General features: G+C 27.2%; 1 long non-coding RNA gene across 1 annotated transcript in view; it reads right to left on the reverse strand.

Annotated features, from left to right (window-relative positions):
• LOC122269916 (uncharacterized) overlaps positions 1 to 19,623 on the reverse strand; it is an 81,514-nt gene extending 61,891 nt beyond the window's left edge. The window contains exons 1-2 of the long non-coding RNA XR_011638242.1: positions 19,493 to 19,623; positions 1,354 to 1,442 (exon numbers count right to left, since the gene is read on the reverse strand). This is a non-coding gene — a long non-coding RNA (uncharacterized lncRNA). The remainder of the gene's footprint in view (positions 1 to 1,353; positions 1,443 to 19,492) is intronic.
• Positions 19,624 to 19,858: the final 235 nt, after the last annotated feature.

Raw genomic sequence — 19,858 nt, forward strand, 5'->3', positions numbered from 1 at the left:
AACGTCTTACATGAAGAAACCTTACCTACGGTAAACACGTGGTTGCAGAGAAATGCGTTCTGAAAGAGGTTCCGTGGTTCGGAAGGATGGTGTTCTGTTGTTCTTAAAGGTTCTGAACAATACTGGTAAATAGGGAAGCTAGATAATGGGGCAGATGTTAAAAATAATAAAAGATCCAGGAAGAAAAGTGAAACAGATTTTATTCTAAATGGCGCAAATGAGAAATTTGTTTCAAAATGCGAGAAATTAGCGAATTTTGAAATTGGTTTATAGGATGCGCGAATTTCTCGCGGTAATCATTTTTTAGAATATAAAAAAATATGCGAGGTTCTCGCGTTCTCGCGCTGTAGTGAAAACACTGATATATATACACAGAACAGCCATTACATTATGACCACCCTCCATCTGTAACAATGGGCTCGCCCAGGTTTTCGCACCCAGGAACAATGTTTTCATGGGGCACATTAAGACCCATAATCCTCATAGAACAATCCCTGACATCTGTAAGCTACTTGAACATAGTTGCAGACCAGGTTCACCCATTCATGGCAACATTTTTTCCTGCGGGGGATGGTGTTTACCAACAGGATAATGCACCATGTCATAAGGGTCGAATCGTCATGGATTGATTCGAGAAACATTCCAGTGACTTTCAAGTCATGTCTTGGCCCCCAAATTCACCTGACCTTAATCCAATAGAGCATTTGTGGTCCTACTTGGAAAACCAAATTCGTACTGTCACGCTACCATCTCGCAATGTGAGGGAATCGCAGGACCAGTTGGTGAGCGCTTGGTACCAGATACCTCAGACTACCTATCAGCACCTTGTGGAATTAATGCCACGGCGGGTGCTAGCAGTTTTGAGGGCTAAAGGTGGTCCTACATGTTATTAGTAGGGTGGTTATAATGTAATGGCTCTTCGATGTATATATGCATATGATTAACGCATGTATTGTTGGAATTGTATATTGGCATTGTTAATTTCTAATTATATTTTTAATATAAAATAAGAAAAGAGCGAAAAAAGAAGAAAAATGTATTTTTCCAGCAATAGAGATTCATGTTTTGAATAATTGACGCTCTCGAATCATTTCCTCACATTAAGAACATTGCTACATTTAATATATTGGTGAGAAAATGTCAAATTCATTGAAATTCAAATATAGTGGCCTGATTCTTTTTTTAAATCAGTTGATTACAAGCATTCGTAAAAGAAAGGAAACTACTTTTTTCACTTTTTAATTACTATTACATTTTATTTTATTTCAAAAATGACATGATAAATAAATGTAATATTGCAAGGGACTTGAAAATATAAAAATAATGTAAAACATCAAATGTAAAGCATGTTACCTGTTAAGATGCTTTCAAATTTATTCCACTAGCAAAGCTTCTGTGAGTAGAAGATGAAAACATATTAAAATTTTCTTCTGTGATGCAAACTGTAAATTATTAAAAATATTGTCATAATATTTTTGTTCTCTGGATGAATTATGTACTACTTTGAGAGAACTATATAACACACTAGAGAAAAACTCTAAAATAATGATGTGGCAATATTTTTTATCCGATTTTATATTTAAATACGCTTTTCTAAATTCTTTATTCCAATATTTTAAAATAAATAGGATTTCGCAAATTTTTATATAATTTCTAAGTAATGTGTGATTTCCTTAATCGTAAAGGATACGTGAAAGAAAGTATTTGTATATTTTATAATTTGTATATTTGTATATTTTATAAAAAAGGGAGTTAATAAAAATTAAAATGTAATATTTCTTTTATTGTTTTGCATAAGCACGTTCTGTTAATATATATATATATATATATATATATTGGTTAAATTCATTCTTAAAAGAGTTTCATATTTTATTTTTTTCTGGACCTTTAATCGATCATACTCCATGTTTTAAAATTTTTAATAACTTTCTAAACACAATGAAGCACATAGTTGATTCATTTTTCATTTCATTATGCAGGTTATAATTTTGTTCTTTTCTTTCTGATTTAATATCATTGAAAGTAAATTTTTCCTGAAAATAATACAACTGTTTAAGACATTTAGTAACATAAACTGTGAGCTTTAAACAAAGTTTGTTTTCAGGCGAGTTTTCGTTTTAGTGCATTTCTATTAAAATCTATATATTTTATTTATTTTTATCTTTCGAAAACGCAAAAAATATATTTATATTTTCAATGATAATTGACTAATCTTTAATTTGCTTACAATAATTTATTATTAAAGGAGGATTGTATCTTTATGTTTTTTTTTTCATTTATTTAGCGAATACCGGAAATGAAATGAATTAAGTTATTTTATCAATAAATTCTTATTACTTTGAAGAAAAAAAACGTGAAACATATTAAAAAATTTTTCATTCTTAAATATTTTGAATTGTCAGAAAAATAACAAAGTAATTCTTACCAAAGTGCAAATCACTTTTAAATTCTTTTACACCAATGTATTTAACGTGGATTTTATAACTTTGATATACTTATTTCCAAATGAGTATTTTCTTCTTTGTAGTTATAGGCTATATCTACAGTCCAAAAATAATAAATAATCTTCTACATTTACCTATTAACCGATGATTTACCATTTACTTTATCTCTGAATTTTTCTATTTTTATTTTTGTAATATCATCCCTAATAAATGTTGAAATAAATAATGTTGAAAATTTCTTGCATTAGATTATTTGTAATCAAAAGTACTTAAATCTTTTTCTTATTTAATTCTATTTTAGTTCAAATTTTTTTTTTTGCAATCACTTCTCCTAAACCGGTTCGGTCTTACAAAATCTGCTGATCTCTTACTTAAAATTTTACAAAAAAAAATCACCATATTTATTTTAGTTATTTATTTAATAACATTCTATTGAGTCATATACAATCAATTAAATTCGCATGAAATGAAGTGAAAGATGAGAACTTTGGCATTGACAATTTGTGATTTCAAAATAAATACAAAAAGTAAATATTTATTTTATTTCAACTATTTTAAAAAAAGAATCTATAAGCAATGATCTTGATGCTATTCAGTAATTTGATTTACAAATTTTTGCAAGACGCGTTCTAAAACTTCAGATCTAATTATCAATATTTCATAATATAAGAAAATATTCTCATGAAACCTTTTCATTTGTTTTTTTTTATTAGCTTCAAATTAATATATGTACATTACATTTTTGCGAAACACATTCTACGCTATATGATTTTTTAATTCTGAAACTTAATTTGAAATAAATGTTTATGATAAGTCCTTGAACTATTCAAATGCTAATAATATGTCTGCCTAAACAAAATTAATTCCTTTTAGAGCGCATTGAGTACTTTTAAAAAATTAAAATTAATGAGAATGTTTTTTTTAAAAAGCAAATTAGAATCTGATAATTATGTCATTACAAATGCATGCTAAGTAAATGTTATTAGTTAATAAATGCGTAGTTAATTTATAACGTAGAGAAAACATTTCATTTCAAAGAGATGTAACATTCAATATATTTGTAAATGGATTTCTTGGCAAATGAATGTCTCGTTTTGGCAATTCATTAAAATAGTTTTGTTTTTCCGTGAATGAGACGTCTTTTTAACAGATTTAATAATTGCCATTAGTTAAATATATTCAATATAATCAAAATATTTTATAGTTTTAAGAACATAAAAAACTAATTGCATGATTTTTAATTTCGTAATACTCATTCTACATATATGAATTTATATCTCTTCTTTGTCTAATTCTTGATGATTTATCACATTTTATTACATTAAAGTTCATAATTTTAAATATTTCTAAATCCAAAATCAAAGTAGTAGTAGTAGTAGTTCATTTAAATCGCACTAGAGCTGCACAATGGGTTATTGTCGACGGTCTGAGAAACATCCTTGAGGATGATCCGAGGACATGCCATCACAATTTTGATTCTCTGCAGAGGGAATGGCAACCCCGCTTCGGTAGCCCGACGACCTGCACGCGAAGTCGAGCACTTTACGATAGAACAGTTTAACGAGGACCAATACCGCACACCCTCGGTCCCTCCGCAGACTGATCCAAGTGGTCACCCACACGCACACTGACGGCAGTCAGTGATGCCGTGTCTTTTCGACCAGTCCACTACGGGACACCCAAAATCAAAGAGAAATAGCTATATTTTTTTTGCAGTTTAGTCCCTAAGCTATAAGTTTTTTTATGCTTAAAATTTCAACTGGATTGGAGCGTGACACATGGGGCAGTTTCTTTCTAGTTTGAACCAGAATATGTGTCTAAATTGCAGACTGACTGAATTATTATTATCTATAAATCCTGACTGAATTATTATTGATTCCTGACTGAATTATTACTGACTGAATCAGTATTATGTATAAAAATATTGAATTAAATTATTATAAATCCGAAATCAAAGAGAAATAGCTATATTTTTTTGCATTTTAGTCCCTAAGCTATAAGTTTTCTTATGTGTAAAATTTCAACTGGATTAGCGCGTAACACATGGGGCAGTTAGTTTTAACCAGAGTATGCAGTGAAATTGCAAACTGACTGAATTGGCAACAGAAGATTATTGTCTTCTGTTCTAGATAAACTTAAAACTCATATCCATTACATGCAATAGACATGTATTTGTTTATTCTAATGTTTAATAAACTTGTTTCTCTAACGTATTTCTTAAATATATTTCAAAGAAATATTTTTTTTTAAAAAAATTCGCGTTTATTATCCTATAGAAACGATTCACTTGGTTTGTTTCTACTTTAAATCAAATGCACAGAGAGAGAGAGAGAATCTGTGCCTTTATTTCATAAAAGACAAATAATAAGTACTGTTTCATGAATTATATTTTAGCTAATTTCGATAAAGATACATGTCTCAGCATGGGAAAAGTGTCAAAGAATTTTTAAGTCATTTGTTAATTTTCAATGATAATTCAATTTGTCAATTTTTTTTGAAAATTAGCGAAATGAATATGAAGCATAGATATACTTTTAGAGTATCAATTTTTATTCCTTGATGCAATTAAACATCTTTACTGAGAATTACGGATTGTATTGAAAAATTAAGTTTTTTTACAAAAATGTTCATCAAAACTATCATTCATTTTACCATTTATTTCATATTTTTAACTTTTCGATATCTTTCTCCTGTACCAAGTAAAATTGTGATAATGTTTTTACATTTCTATGGTTTATCTGAAATAACAGTTTCTTTAAATGATTGATAGGATTTAGATGACGGCTAATTTTTCTTTTCCTAATGTTTTCTCACGGGGCCATGAATGATGGTTTCATATGTATTTTAAAGATACTAAACCGATATACTTATATCAAACTTTGGTGTCAGTTTAATCTATATTTTAAGAGGTATTGGGATTAATTTATTTATTCAGATGCATTTATGCATTAAGATACATTAAGCGTAAATACAAACCACAGCTTTAAAACTCTTTTGAAAACGAGATAGCACAAGTTTCAGAACGACAGTTAAAATACACGTACAGTGTTTATAGCAGGATTCAACCTCATTACATCTAGACTTCAGAAGGGTCAGTGGAACCACACTGCTAGGACATTGAATTCATCGCAAGCAAAACAACCATACACTATAGGGATCTTGCGCGAGATATCCGCTAAATTCTTTTCAGTGTAAAGGTAGTGTCCTTCAGCAGTCTTTCTCATTTTTGTGCTATCTGGTCTTTAATTTTTACAAGGGACAAGCTATTTTTTGCATTAGGTCTGGTTATGTATCTAAACTTAACTATTTATTTATTGTTGCTTATTTGGAATTACGGTGAGATTCAAACCCGCTACTTCCATTTTTAATAGTGTTTGGTAGAAAGGCGAGACATCCCGGCCAGGGAGGTCCTTGAAAAGCAAATAACTAAAAAAAAACATTACTATTCCAAGTATTTATTTATATATGAATTTCTTACACATACATAAACAGGCTTACAGCTCATTAGAAAGTAGGAATTATTAAACGCCCTTGTCAAGTTTAAGAACAGAGAGCACAAGAAAGAAAAGTACATTACCATGATACATATCTTGCTGCATGTAAGGAACGAGTTCGAATCCTGCCGTATCCCAGGATATATTTTTTATGATGTCCTTTCCTATCTTGTGCTTCGGTTTACCAAGGGTTTATAATAAATAGTATTTCGCAAGGAGCACACAAAATTACATATGTGATGTGTAACAATAAAAAAAGATGCATCCAGAGTAGAGATAGGATTCGAATCCACTATCTCAAGGCCTTCATTTTAGGATGTTGACACAGACGAATGAGTAGTATTCAAGTTACTGACTTGGTTCGGCTTTGTCCAGACATTTGTAAGTTAACAAATACGTTGGCAGGTACTTAATTAACACCGAACAAGAGTTGCAAATTGTGTCATTAGCGATGGTCTATCCTTCAGGGTAAGCTGAAGACATATCATCACAATTTTGATCCTCTGCAGAGGTGGATGGCTTCTCAGCTTTAGTAGCCCGACGACTTGGGCTCGAAGCACTTTACGTTGGAACAATTTCACGAGCATCAAACTCAATTTAACGAGCAATTTATTGAGGACACTCATTCCTTACGCTGGCTGACCGAAGTTGTCATCCACCCACTTACTGACCGCGGCCAGTGATGCTTGACTTCAGCGCTCTACTCGCAACCTTATGAAACAAATCCGTATTTCTCATAGTTTTAAACGTTGGTTGATGTTGATTCTTAATAAAAAAACTAACAGATGAAAATAAGCTAACCAGCTTTTACTAAGTAAAATAGCGGTTATCGAACTCACCATTTTCGCGTTATATCAAATTATGCTAGTGCGAGTAAAATTACCAACTATTTAGATAAAATTATCAAATTTTACCTCTTTTAAAACCAAACAGCATGATAATAAAATCCATATTTTATTGTTAGTTTTAACAAAAGTCATTACTAATGAGCTAGGGTAAAAGTCACCGTACTTTTTGGTGTTTTTTAAGAGCCAAATTACACGGTTAATTTTACCATATTCTGATAGTTTTAACCTTATTTTTTTTCTCAGTGTAAATATAATGAAAATGCAAATTTTTGCTTTAGCATTTTTATTTTAAAAAAATCTGAAATTATTTTTTAGCTTTTGCCATCTTTTTAAACGATTTTTGAGCAATAATTAGTTTTCTCGGCGATATTTAATATATCTTATAAAATGTGAAAGAAAAGTTTACCGTTGCTATGTGAAAAATAAAAATAAATAGCATAAAATTAACTAAAAATATTGCGGAATAGTAATATCAAAAATGATCCAAATTTCTTCATAAAAACAACTATTTTAATATCAATAGTTTTTGAGCGTCATAAAAGTTAAATATTGATTCCTGGAGAAATTATAGGAACATAAAGGATGAGCTACCAAAAAATTCATATCATAAATTTCTTTAAATCTAGTAAAATTATTGCTATTTATTTATTTATCGAATTAATTCAAAAGGTATTTCCCCAGCAAACAACAACTTCTAAGAACCACTTGTTTGTTTTGACTCAAGAATAACTATGCATTTTAGAAAAATAAGACTTTTTTAAAATGACTCTTAACAGGGATATTTTTTCATACCAAAATTCCAATTCATTTTGAGACAGATCTGGTAAAATATTTATTGGCAAACAGCCAAAAACGATAGGTTTGCAGATGGGGTTTTACAGACAATTGAATGCATCGTTTGTCTTCGTTGTTGAGATACGAAAGGCATTATTTTTTATCATTTGTTTTGATGGTATAAAAATCAGTTACATCAGGTGCTTAAAAAATGAGTAATAGGAATTTTCTTGACGCTTATTACAATTTCATGAGTTCCAAGTGACATTTTAAGTTTTGGTGAAATTTATGATTTCTACCTTTCAAAAACCTGAAAATTCAATAAAAGAATAATGCACGAGTCATTTATAATAAAACCAAGCTATGCAATATCCTCAATTCTAATATAATACAAAAAATTTTAAGATAAGATATTTAAGAATGATTCCATGGTGGAGGGAAAATGAGAAATTTTAATTTTATGCAGGTTTCTTTTTAGAACAAAATTACGCTTCTATTTTTTTAAACTATTGACACTAACATATTTCGTACATAACTACGTTTACATAACTACGTTTTTTATTACTTATTTTTTCACAGTGGGAAGAAAAATCAATGTGTGTAAAAAATTACTTTTAATATGCCAGTAAAATGCCTTGAATATTTTTGTTAAAGGAATTTGCCTTTAATGTTCTTTTCACAGATTGGTTAATGAAACACAGGTACTGGCTGATTCATATATAAATTACTAAACATTTTGTCAAATAAAACAAATGAAATAAAATAACATGACCTTAACAATAAAAAGTGAAACGTAATAAATATTTTCTTCGGGGTTTAAAAATTAAATCATTCATGATTACTGCTGTTAATTTCCGGTAGTTTAAAAATGATAAACCAATTAACTACTAAAAAATTTGACAAATAAAAATAATTAACATTAAAAAATCGAAATAATTGAACATTTAATATTCATAAGAAAAAACATACTGAGAAAATGAATTATTGAATGAAATGAATTAATGAACGAAAATATAAATTTTATCTGGATATTTTAAAGTAAGTTAATAGTAAAAGTCGATCTTAAATCATTCTTAAAATGTTTATTGAGTTTTATAAGAAACACAGCGTATATGTGTAATGCAGTATTTAATGTGCGTAAAAGGGTCGAAAATTTTTATTTATGTATGAGAGATAGGGGCTATTGGGGAAATGGGACTCATTCCGACACCTGGAATAGTTCTGCTATTTATTAATAAAACTTTCTCTGCAAATTTTGGCTAATTGTCAGAACTGTATAGCACCTTCATATGCATTGCATGATAACACAATTGCTGAGCAGAAAAGAGGAAAAAACAATGTTGGGAAAAGTGTAAGACTAAATTCTTGATTTTCGTCTACCACTTTAAACTGACTTTATTCATCGTCTTTAATAAAGATAATATAATATAATATAAATAATATAGTATAATATAGTATAATATAAATAATATATTATAATATAAATAATATATTGTAATATAAATAATATATTATAATATAAATGAATATGCTTCATTTACACATTTGAATTAACTGCCTTTATTAATTTATTTATTATGAGTTTATATAAAGTAATGACTCCACGGGACTAGTTTGACCACTATCGACATACAAATATTAAACTTTTTGTGATAACAATTCGGGTTTGCTTTTAAAGCATCATATTTTGGAATAGTTATTTAGTACATTTAAATTTATAAAGTATTTAATTAATTTACATTTTTTCACAAGTTATGATTTTGTTCATTTCATTAAATTGGATTTTTACCCAATGAAAAATCTAGGAAACACTATTACTTTAACACATTATGGAGCCTTTTTTATTCAAAATGCTGCTTACCTATAACATTTTTTAAAGTAATTTGCAGAATATGAGATCCAATATTAATGACTCTGATTCTCCTCTAACATTTTCAAATTAACTGAACTGTCAAACTACTTAATATAATGAAAACCGTAAAGAATTCTTTTTTTTCAAAAGAAAAAATATCTTTTCGACTTATAAACATTAAAATTATGCCTTTAGTGTAGAAGCTTGTCTTTTAAGCAGTTTTGTTTTACATAATTGGAATAATTTAGTAGTTAGTCATAATTTATCATTTATCAGGACTTACCATTAATTAAAATAAACCTTGTTAAAATTATTTATTCAAGACTGTGTTTTTAGTTTAAAATTAGTTTCCTTTTCATTTTACTTGATTTTTTTTAATTAGTGGTTGATTAAATAATGAATTTTATTACTCTTTTCTAGAGTAACCCTATTTCATGGAGTTATTGTCAACAAAAACAACTTTGAAAAAATTTATTAAACAGCGTACTCATCCTAACTAGTTCATACCTTAATAAAATTAAAGATGAACTTTGAATTTTAATGAAAATTATAAATATGTTTAAAATGATAACAAACACTTTTGGTAATGATAACAAACACATTTAAAGTATTCACACTAGCCCTTCTTCAAAATGGACCTCATCTTCAAAATGGACTTTTCCAACTGTTTTTAGAGGCAGTTTTAATTTAGATACAAAAACTTAAGATCTATTAAAAAAATTATATGTTTTTTTTTAAAGCAGCTTTGGACAACGGACTAGGTAACGGACTAGGACAACGTATTTGCAATAATGATTTTAAACATAACCTAAAATTCATTACCTAATTTCAATGATAGGTAAACCATTTTATTTCATCATATATTTTTTACTTGTATTCCTCCTTATCATATTCATAGTTTCTTGCGTCACTTTAACATATTTTATAAATTATTTTCGTCAACATATTATTATATTGCTCTAATGTTTATAAATAATTTCATATCACATGTAAAATATTTCAAAAGAATAATAGCATAATAATAATGTTCCTAGTTTTAAAAAAAATTAAAAACGAAATTTTAAACGCAATCTTCCTATTTTTTGATGTTTGTAAAAAGTATTTTTGCAATTTCCATTAAAAAAATTCAATTATTACTAACATATATTTTTAACGTAAACACATCAACAAACGTTATTTTATTAGATTTAAACGAAATTAATAGTACTTACATCCTTGCCGTCTTACATATATATAATATCATAAGCATATACATATCATGAGATGATATCCAATGAATCATTCACACAATATTCAACTAATCATATTCCACGTTCATAATAAATGTTAAAAAATTATCAACTTATAATTATTAATGTATATTATTAATGTAATAAAATATTCCAATCATCACAGATAGCGTATAAAATATTCCAAAATCTTATAAAGAAACTAATAAAGTTTTATTGTAATATGAATGGTTTTAAAAAAGTATTTATGCAATTTTTACTAATAAAGAAAAAAATATTTTGCTAACATAAACACTTCAAAATCAAAAACATTATTTCATAAGCTCTTAGCAAGTTAATACCAATACAATAACTAACAAAACAAAATATATCAATACAATAGTGTGAGGAGCACCAAAAACATTTCAGCGAAAATAGTTAACAACAGCAGTTAACAGCGAAGTCTTAAGTAAATTTATTAATAATTATAACATACAATTAACTCGATGATTTAATATAGAATTTCATTACATTAGTTGAATATCCATTGTGTTTTATCAAATTTCAGAAGAGTTCGCCTATTTGTTTTTCACTAAATAAACATTGCTAGAAATTCTTTTAACTCTGATCATTTCATTAAAAACGGTGTTTAAACAAATGTTTTTAGAAACATTAAAATTCCGTGCAATTAGTTTATTTATATTAAACTTCAAATCATTTCTTTTATCACCTAAATCAGCAATGCAGATATTTTCTTCTTTTTTAATACCTATATCCAAAAAGTTAAAATTAATATTATCGTCATGATTGCAAAGCAAGATTAATTCCTAGGGCTAAACGTTATTTAACATAATTGTACAGTTTTAAAAAGAAAGTATAATTAAATCATCAATAAATCTGAAAATAAATTTAATATTAATAGTATAATTTGTTTCGTAATAGTGTAAAAATAAGTTATCTAAGAGTGATGAAAAATGGCATTCTTGTAGTATTCCATCAATTTGAACAGAAATATGTTTTACATTGTAACGATAATTATTAAAGGCAAATATTAATTAGAATTGCCCAATAATCAAAATCGAATTATGGATATTTTTATAATCATAGTAATAACTAACAAAAACATCTTTCATTCAGAAAAAGGAACCTATTGAAGAGATCTTGGAAATCAAAATTCGCAATAGAATTAATTTTAATTTGTTAAATAAATTCTAAAATAGGTTGATTATTTGTGATAACCCAAGAAAAACCTTCTTTAATAATATTGTTAATAATTTAAGTAGTTAGAGAAAATGGCGCTAGGTTTAGTTTGGTAAATATTAGACCCGCAAGTGATTGTTCTAAGTTTAATAGGAATTTTATGAAATTTTGAACTGATAATTAAGTATTGAAATTGTATGTTACTAATTTTAATTTTCAACCTCGTAAATAAAGCTAAAAAAATTTTAATGATAATATTATTATTTGAACTACTAAGCTTATTTTTTTTACTTATTTCAACTATTTATTTAAAAGTTCAACATAGAATTTTTTTACAGAAGATTGCATAATTATTGTTAGCTTTGTCTATGGGGGTAGTTCCGAATTTTTTTGTACCTGCTTAAATGATCCATCAATTTTAGAAAAGTTTGTTGAATTATTATTGTTATTTAAATTCTCCTTATTATTAAAATTAAGCTTTTAAAGTAATAATAAACAGCCCATTTCCATTCTTCTAACATGCCTGAAGGTAGAGAGAATCTATTTGACATGATTAAACAAAAATTATTGAATTAATTAAGAAAGTATTTTAGAACTTTATTAATTATTTTACGATAAATGGATCTGAATTTTGTGATTTTTAACATTAAATTTCTTATTTTTAAGTTTTCTATAATATTTAAATTATCAGTAATAATATGTTCATAATGTTCTCTCTGTGATGTTCATGATGTAATAATATTTCTCTTTTTCATAATCGATGACATTTATAGTCGGATAGATTCTTAATTTTCTTATTTTAATTTTCTGGGTTTTTTTCAAATTTTTTAAAAATACTTAATTTTAATAATTTTTTTTTTCTTCTCGTTTCAAAACTCTTTATACTTTTTTCCATGTTTTCTCTTTATTTTTAACTTATCTTCGATGTTCTCTGTACTTGCAGCTTATGAGCAGTAAATAAAATATATAATTACTATTTTTCTTAATTTTTGTCGTTAGTATTCCTTTTATATATATATATATATATATATATAGATATATATATATANAGTTATGTTTTTTTGCCCTTCGTGATTTAACTTACTTAATATACATCAATATTCAAAAAATATGAGAAAAGTTAATCGATATTAGGTATCAAAGCACTTGTTTTATGACGCTAATTTTTCATGTCAACGATATATATATATATATATATAATTGATGATATCCAATTATATATACATATTAATATATCCAATTATATATACATATTAATTGATATATATATACATATTAATTGATGATATCCAACGTAACATTTATACAATATTCAACTAATCATGTTTAACAATATTATTAACGTGAGCACTTAACAAACATTATTTTATTTGTTCTCAAAGATAGTAATAATACTTATATGTTTTCAGTGTTAATATATTATGTATGCATTATGAGCATATAATTATGAAAGGATATCCAACGAATCCTTTACACGATATTCAACTAATTATATTCAACGATATTATCAAGCATATTTATGTTAAAAATAAAACAAAAATGCTAACCATAAATGTTTGACATTTTGATAATTCTCTTTTAATTATCATTCTGTCGAATGATAATTAAAAGAAACTGTTTTAGTTTAAGTAAAAATGCGACAGCCTATCAATTAATTATGTCAAGTAAAATTAACCACCTAAAAATAAGCTTTTTACGAATAAGAAGTTGATTTGTTTAGTAATTACCACTACAAATAACACGTCAGTAGTTTTTTCTTAAAAATTCACCACTCACCTCTAATTAACCCAATCTTAAATCGATTTCCTAATAAAAATGACTCTCTTTTTCTCGTGTCCTAAGAATATGTTCATTTATTTTTGACTTAATTCCTTTTGAAGAAAATTTTATTTTTATTCGATATAGATACCGAAACGAAGCACTTATCAATACAATTTCTTGTTTTCTCGTTAATGTAAGTATGAAATAAATTGAAATTTTTTTAAATTAAATTTATTGACTTATCGATGTATCTATGAATATGCAATTTTAAAAACTGGGCATGCACTGTAAAAATTGTGGAGTAATATCTCTTCGAATTTAATGTTGAACAACTAACCCAAAAAACTGTGTGAAGTAACACTTTATTTCAAGTTAGTTAATAGAATTTCCATATACAATTCAAAGGGTGTATTAAAATATAAACAATTAAAGTGGTAAAAGATTAGATTAACAAAAATCATGGTATGCTCATGAAAACCCCAATCTCGGTGATTTTTCGGATACCGCCAGAAATTTGTTTACAATTGATTATGAGCGTGTTTGTTGTCTTCAATGGTACTATACGTAAAATTCGCCATTAAAGTACGCATGTTTGTTTTAATTAGGTTATTATTATGCTAATCTCTTCGAACTGTATTAAATTACTTTGTAATGTATAATTTTTATCAGCTTTTGTTAAGTTTAGTTCGAATTCGTCTTAATATTCCGTCTAGATAAACACCGCGTATATTTAATTTACAAACTAACTTTAATTTAAGAATTAGTTCTATATACATCTTAAATTAAGGATTATCACTTCATATCGTAAAGTAATTTACTGACTCTTATGTGTAACTTATCTTACTGTAATTATAAATTTTAGTGTTACTGAATATCACAAACAGTTGCAGCTACTTTATACCAATTAGTATAAAAGAACATCCTAAGTGTTCACCAGAAACAGTCTTTCATTCTTTTGTTGTAAAGTAGTTGCCACTAAAAATTTTTTTTGAAGTACGCTTAGCAAAAAATTAGGCCTCTATTTTGTTCTTTTAAACGCTAGTATCATTATAATAAATGTTTCGATGGATTTAATGCATTTTTTGCCATTGAAATTGATTAAAAGCAACGTTTAAAAACCAAAGGCTTTAGTTGAAACCTGACGAAATATCAGTATGGCAAGTAGCAGGAATAAAAAAAACAGATATGATGTAACAACAGAGGTTACGTTACTCTATTTGAGATAATTATGTAATTAAAGGGCAATAACATTAAATTGACAGTAAAAGTTGGAAAATTTTAAAAAAATAATGAATTTCAAATCTTTGGAAAATGAGCATTACTGTAGGATTATGAACAATAGATTGTTTTCTTTCTTATAGTTCTATTGTTAATTCTTTTTAAAGAGCAACAATACAAAACTGAAAAGTAAATTCAACCGAATAAATTAGTGGTTCCCAAACTGGAGGCGATTGCTTTAAGGGGGTGATTGCTTTCTTAAGTGGGGTGATAATCCTCACGTGGGCGATCAGGAAGTGAGGAGTATTCAAAAGGAAAAAAAATTATTAATAATAATTAAAAAAGCCATCGAATTTCTCCTCACCTGGGTTTCGTGAACATATTTAGAAGAAAGAAAATTTAGTTCGGTTGCTCAGCTTCTCACAAAACAAAGAAGTTGGTTAGAATCTATGCTTAGATCTGACCAACAAAAAGCCTGATATTTAAGTTTTAACTGAAATCCTTCCAAGCACAAGACAGTCATTGAATAGGTAGAAATGAACAATTGAGTTTTCAAATTTTCAGTTTTTTCTCACATTTTTGTTGCTGACGTCCAGATTACATTAAAAAATGTACAGGTACTAAAAAAGGGTACATTTACAAAAATGTACCCTGGTTGCAATTATTTCGTTTCAAATATCACCTCTTTTTGAGAAAAAAAAGGGAAAGGGATACACTTTATTTTAATTTTCTGAAGTACTTGGATAAAATTCCTTCAAACCGACCATTCAAACCGATTCCTTCAATTCCGACATTTTAATTTTAATTGAAATCTGGTATATATTAGCATTTATTAGAGTTTATTGACGCTCACTTGCAACAATGTCTGTTTTTTTCTATCAAAAAAAAAGGGAGCGATAAATGTTAGCCAAATTCTAGAACTGGGTGGTGTGCAACAAATGGTTAGGAACCACTGGAATAAATGGTTCCTATGCCATGCTCTAAAGTATCATGATAAAATTATAAAATTTATACCAAACTGTATTCTAATTTACTACCAAACAGCATGGTAATAAAACCATATTTCATTGTATTACCATACAAGATTTTAATTTTTCAATTTCAAAATAAACAGTTTTTGTAGAACTCTTTACAGTTCTGCAAATACTGTTCTATAGTATACAGTGATGTAAAGAGCTCTATAAAGAACTCTTTAAAGCACTTATTTGCCCATTTGACACTTGACTTTCAAAAAATTGCGATTGCATTTTAAAACGTGATAATCAAACAATTAGATCAAAAGTTATTAAGGTGTTGCCTTTTTTTTACTTAGCGCACTGCACATGTTTTAGATTCAGTACTGAAATGCACGCGCGTTCATTTAAATTGATGTTGTGTTACACTAAATAAAATCCAAACTTGTTTTTCTCTTATACATGAGATTCTCTTTAAATCGCATGAACTATTGAAAATTCTAAACTTACAAAATGAAACAAAGTTCTTAAAATCTATGTTTAAAGATTAAAAAGAATGTGATTTCTAACATGAACATTTACAACCTGCACAAACAGAATAAAAAAACTTCCATTCTCAAATGATACCTTGTAATTTTAACTACTGCCTTTTGTATGAAGTATACTTTAAAAAGAAATTCCATGTAGATTAGTAGTAGTAGTATTTTATTTACGTCACACTACAGTCTTACAATGGGCTATAGGAGACGGTCTGGGAAACAGCACTGAGGATGATCCGAATACATTCAATCACAATTTTGATTCTCTGCAGAAATAATGGCTCCCCCACTTTGGTAGATCGACGACTTAAGTGCGAAGTCGAGCACTTTAAGGTAGAACAATTTAACAAGGTCCGATACCGAGCAACCTCAGACCCTTCACAGGCTTAGCAAAGTGGTCACCGCCTACTCACTGATAGCTGCCAGTGATGCTTGACTTCGGTGATCTACTAGAAACCGTGCCTTACAAGAAGTTCACTGTGGGACATTTTCTGATTAGATAGAATAATTTCTAAGACGATGAATAGATGATTTTAGAAATATGTCTCATTTAAGAGATAACAATGAATGGGTATTAAATATTCTTGCTCTGTTTATAGTAATTTCCTTTTTATTGATCATGTGAGTTCAAATTAAAATTTTCACATGATCAAATTAAAATATATATCTTTAAGGTAGATTTAATTGCTCTATTTATTTATGATCAACGAAATAGTGCTGCTGGTGATCATTAGACGCTGTACATTGAAATACCACCTTGCATCGAAATGGCACTACACATTATTTCAAAGATAAGTTGACTTATATTTGCTTTTATCACTCTTGGTCGTTTATGATTTTCAACCATTCTTTTGTTCTGAAAAATGAAGGTTGTGAAGTTTGAGGGAAAATATGATGCGATAATTTCCCAAACGGTAAGATACTTTGCAAACAGTGCAACGATTGAGTTTTATAGCATTTTTGAGACATAAAACTTAAAAAATAACTAAATATCTCTCAAAATACAAAGAGTTCGGCTTCTTCAAAAATATTTGACTCATTTTTCATATCTATAAATGTTTTTACGAGCGCTTTCTGCTGCTTTTTTTCGATTATTTTCTTTATTCTTTACCTTTTTCTGCCTATTTTTCTACATAAACCATACATTTCAACGAGCTTAAGAATATTTTGCTCTTTTTAGAGTCGGTGCACAACTTTTTTTACAAAAAAAAAATGAGAACAATTTTTGAACGCTGAAGAGAATTTTATTCGTGATGCAAGCGATCGTTATTTTTGTTCTCGACTATTTCATCGTTTTTTCCTCCAGATTAAAAATGATAAAGTATTTTTTTGCATTTTTAAAGGTTGAAGTCAACTGGAACGACATAAGAAACTTTGCTTTTTATGTATAATTTTAAACATAATATAGTAAATATTATATCCCATTTCGATAAAATCATCGCATTCCTATTCAAGCATTTCCACTTATATCAGAAAGATTAGCAAAATAGTTATTGAAATTTTAGTTAAAAACCAATTTTTTAAAAAAAAAATATATTAAAAGTCACTTTGCAAAAGAAATAACAGAAATATACTGATTTTTTAAAGTTACCGTATTTGAAATCCACGCTTGAATTTAAACGTATTTGAAATTTATTAAAGCTCATCCTTATTAATTAATTTTTTCTTTTTTACTGTATGTTGTAAAATTATATTAAAAAAAAAATAATTTTTTATAGGATTACTGTTTTTCAATGATTGTATAGCTTTTATTATTTTCAAACGAACTAAATTAAATTGATTTCCAATAATTAAATTCTTCCTCATTCATTTCTGCCAGTGAATACCAGATTCTTACGGTTTCTTTCATTTCTATATAATTATTTTTTTTTAAATCACTAAAAGTGTGTTCGGTGAAGTTTTAAATTGAAAGATTTATTAGATTTATTATTAGAGAAACGAAATGAAAATGATGTTTAAAAATTAAATTCTTTCTTAATTCTGCATAAGAGTATTGCAATTTAGAAAGTTTCTGTTAAATTACGATTATGAAAAAAGTGATTTTGTGATATTGATATTACTATTTATTCAATGAGTGTTAATTGTATTAATGACAAACTTTAATTAAAAATGATAAATTTCAACAAAACTGCACTGTAAATTTCGGAAAAATGTACTGGTACTCTGAGTGGCAGTATCACCTGAAATTTTTTGACCTTAATTTTAAGGGACAAAAAATCTGATATACCTTAATTTTTAATACTAATTTTTACTGTGAAATTACTGAATTACTTTAATTAAATAAATATTTCTGTAAAATTACGGTATACGATTAGGGTAAAGTGAATATTATGGGTGCCTCAGGCTGCTAGTATTTTTTATCTTAATTTTGCTCGAATTTTTACACTATTATTAATAACACTATTTCACAACACCAACTGGTTTGAAAAATATTTGTATACTAAAAAAGAAGCAAATGTGACAAATTTGTGAATATAAGACAAATGATCAATAATATAATTTTAAAATAAAAAGGATCTTTAATTCTTTAAAAAAGAATCTTTAATTCTTTAAAAAGAGCGTCTCTAATTCTTTGTCTTCTAAAAAAATCATTTGTCAAAATTGATTGTAGCGTTTTTTTAAAAAGTCTATTTGATGTTCTTGGCTTTCAAGTCTATCATACACATCATCCCTTTTTCGGTACCATTCTAATAATGCTTTTTTTCTTGGGGGGGGGGAATTTCAGATAAAATATGCTTTTTTACACTGTTTATAAATACGATTTTCATATATTCAATTCTTTTAATTTTGTTTATGGTAATAAATGTTCAGATGCCAATATGGACCTTTTTTTATATTTTCACACCAGAGTTTTTGTTTTTATGTAGCTTTCATCATTTTCAAATAATTACCTTTCATATAAAAACAGAATAAGATTGTAAGAAAATACAATAAAATTGTAAGTACAATTAAACTAAATGAAACAAGTAAATATTTTTTAAGTATATTTTTTTAACTTCTTTTTGTTACATTTTCATAATTTCTTTCAATTTTAGACAAATTAAATATTTAAAAAAAAAACAAAGAAATTTGTAAAATTAAGAAAGAAATATTTTTGAAATAATATATTTATTAAAATTATTAAATATTACATTATTATTAAAATATTTATTAAAATTATAAAATATAACATAATAAAATATTTCTTAAAATTTGACTTACCTTGTTAAATGGCCATTCTTGCCTCCATTTAAATCCAATTTAATAGTCTATTACTAAATGTTTTCTGGTATTTTCATTTTATGCATTTTGACTTGACATTATTTTATTTTATTTTATTACCGTCATTGAACAGCCGACCCAATCACCTGATATTATGTAAAAACGGGAGTAATTCATGTGTCATGAGTTATTTGTTAGGGAAGGAAACAAATCCATATGGAAGCTGTGCTTCTTCAGCCTTAACAGAAAAATCTACGTTTTAAAATAAAATTACATTCAAAAAAATTTTATAATTGTTAAAATCAGTCAATTATTTCATTTTCTTATATTGCTAGAAGTATTTTGAAGCATAGCGAAATTTAGTTC

The sequence above is a fragment of the Parasteatoda tepidariorum genome, chromosome X1, assembly GCF_043381705.1.
Source record: "Parasteatoda tepidariorum isolate YZ-2023 chromosome X1, CAS_Ptep_4.0, whole genome shotgun sequence".
Classification (NCBI taxonomy): domain Eukaryota; kingdom Metazoa; phylum Arthropoda; class Arachnida; order Araneae; family Theridiidae; genus Parasteatoda; species Parasteatoda tepidariorum.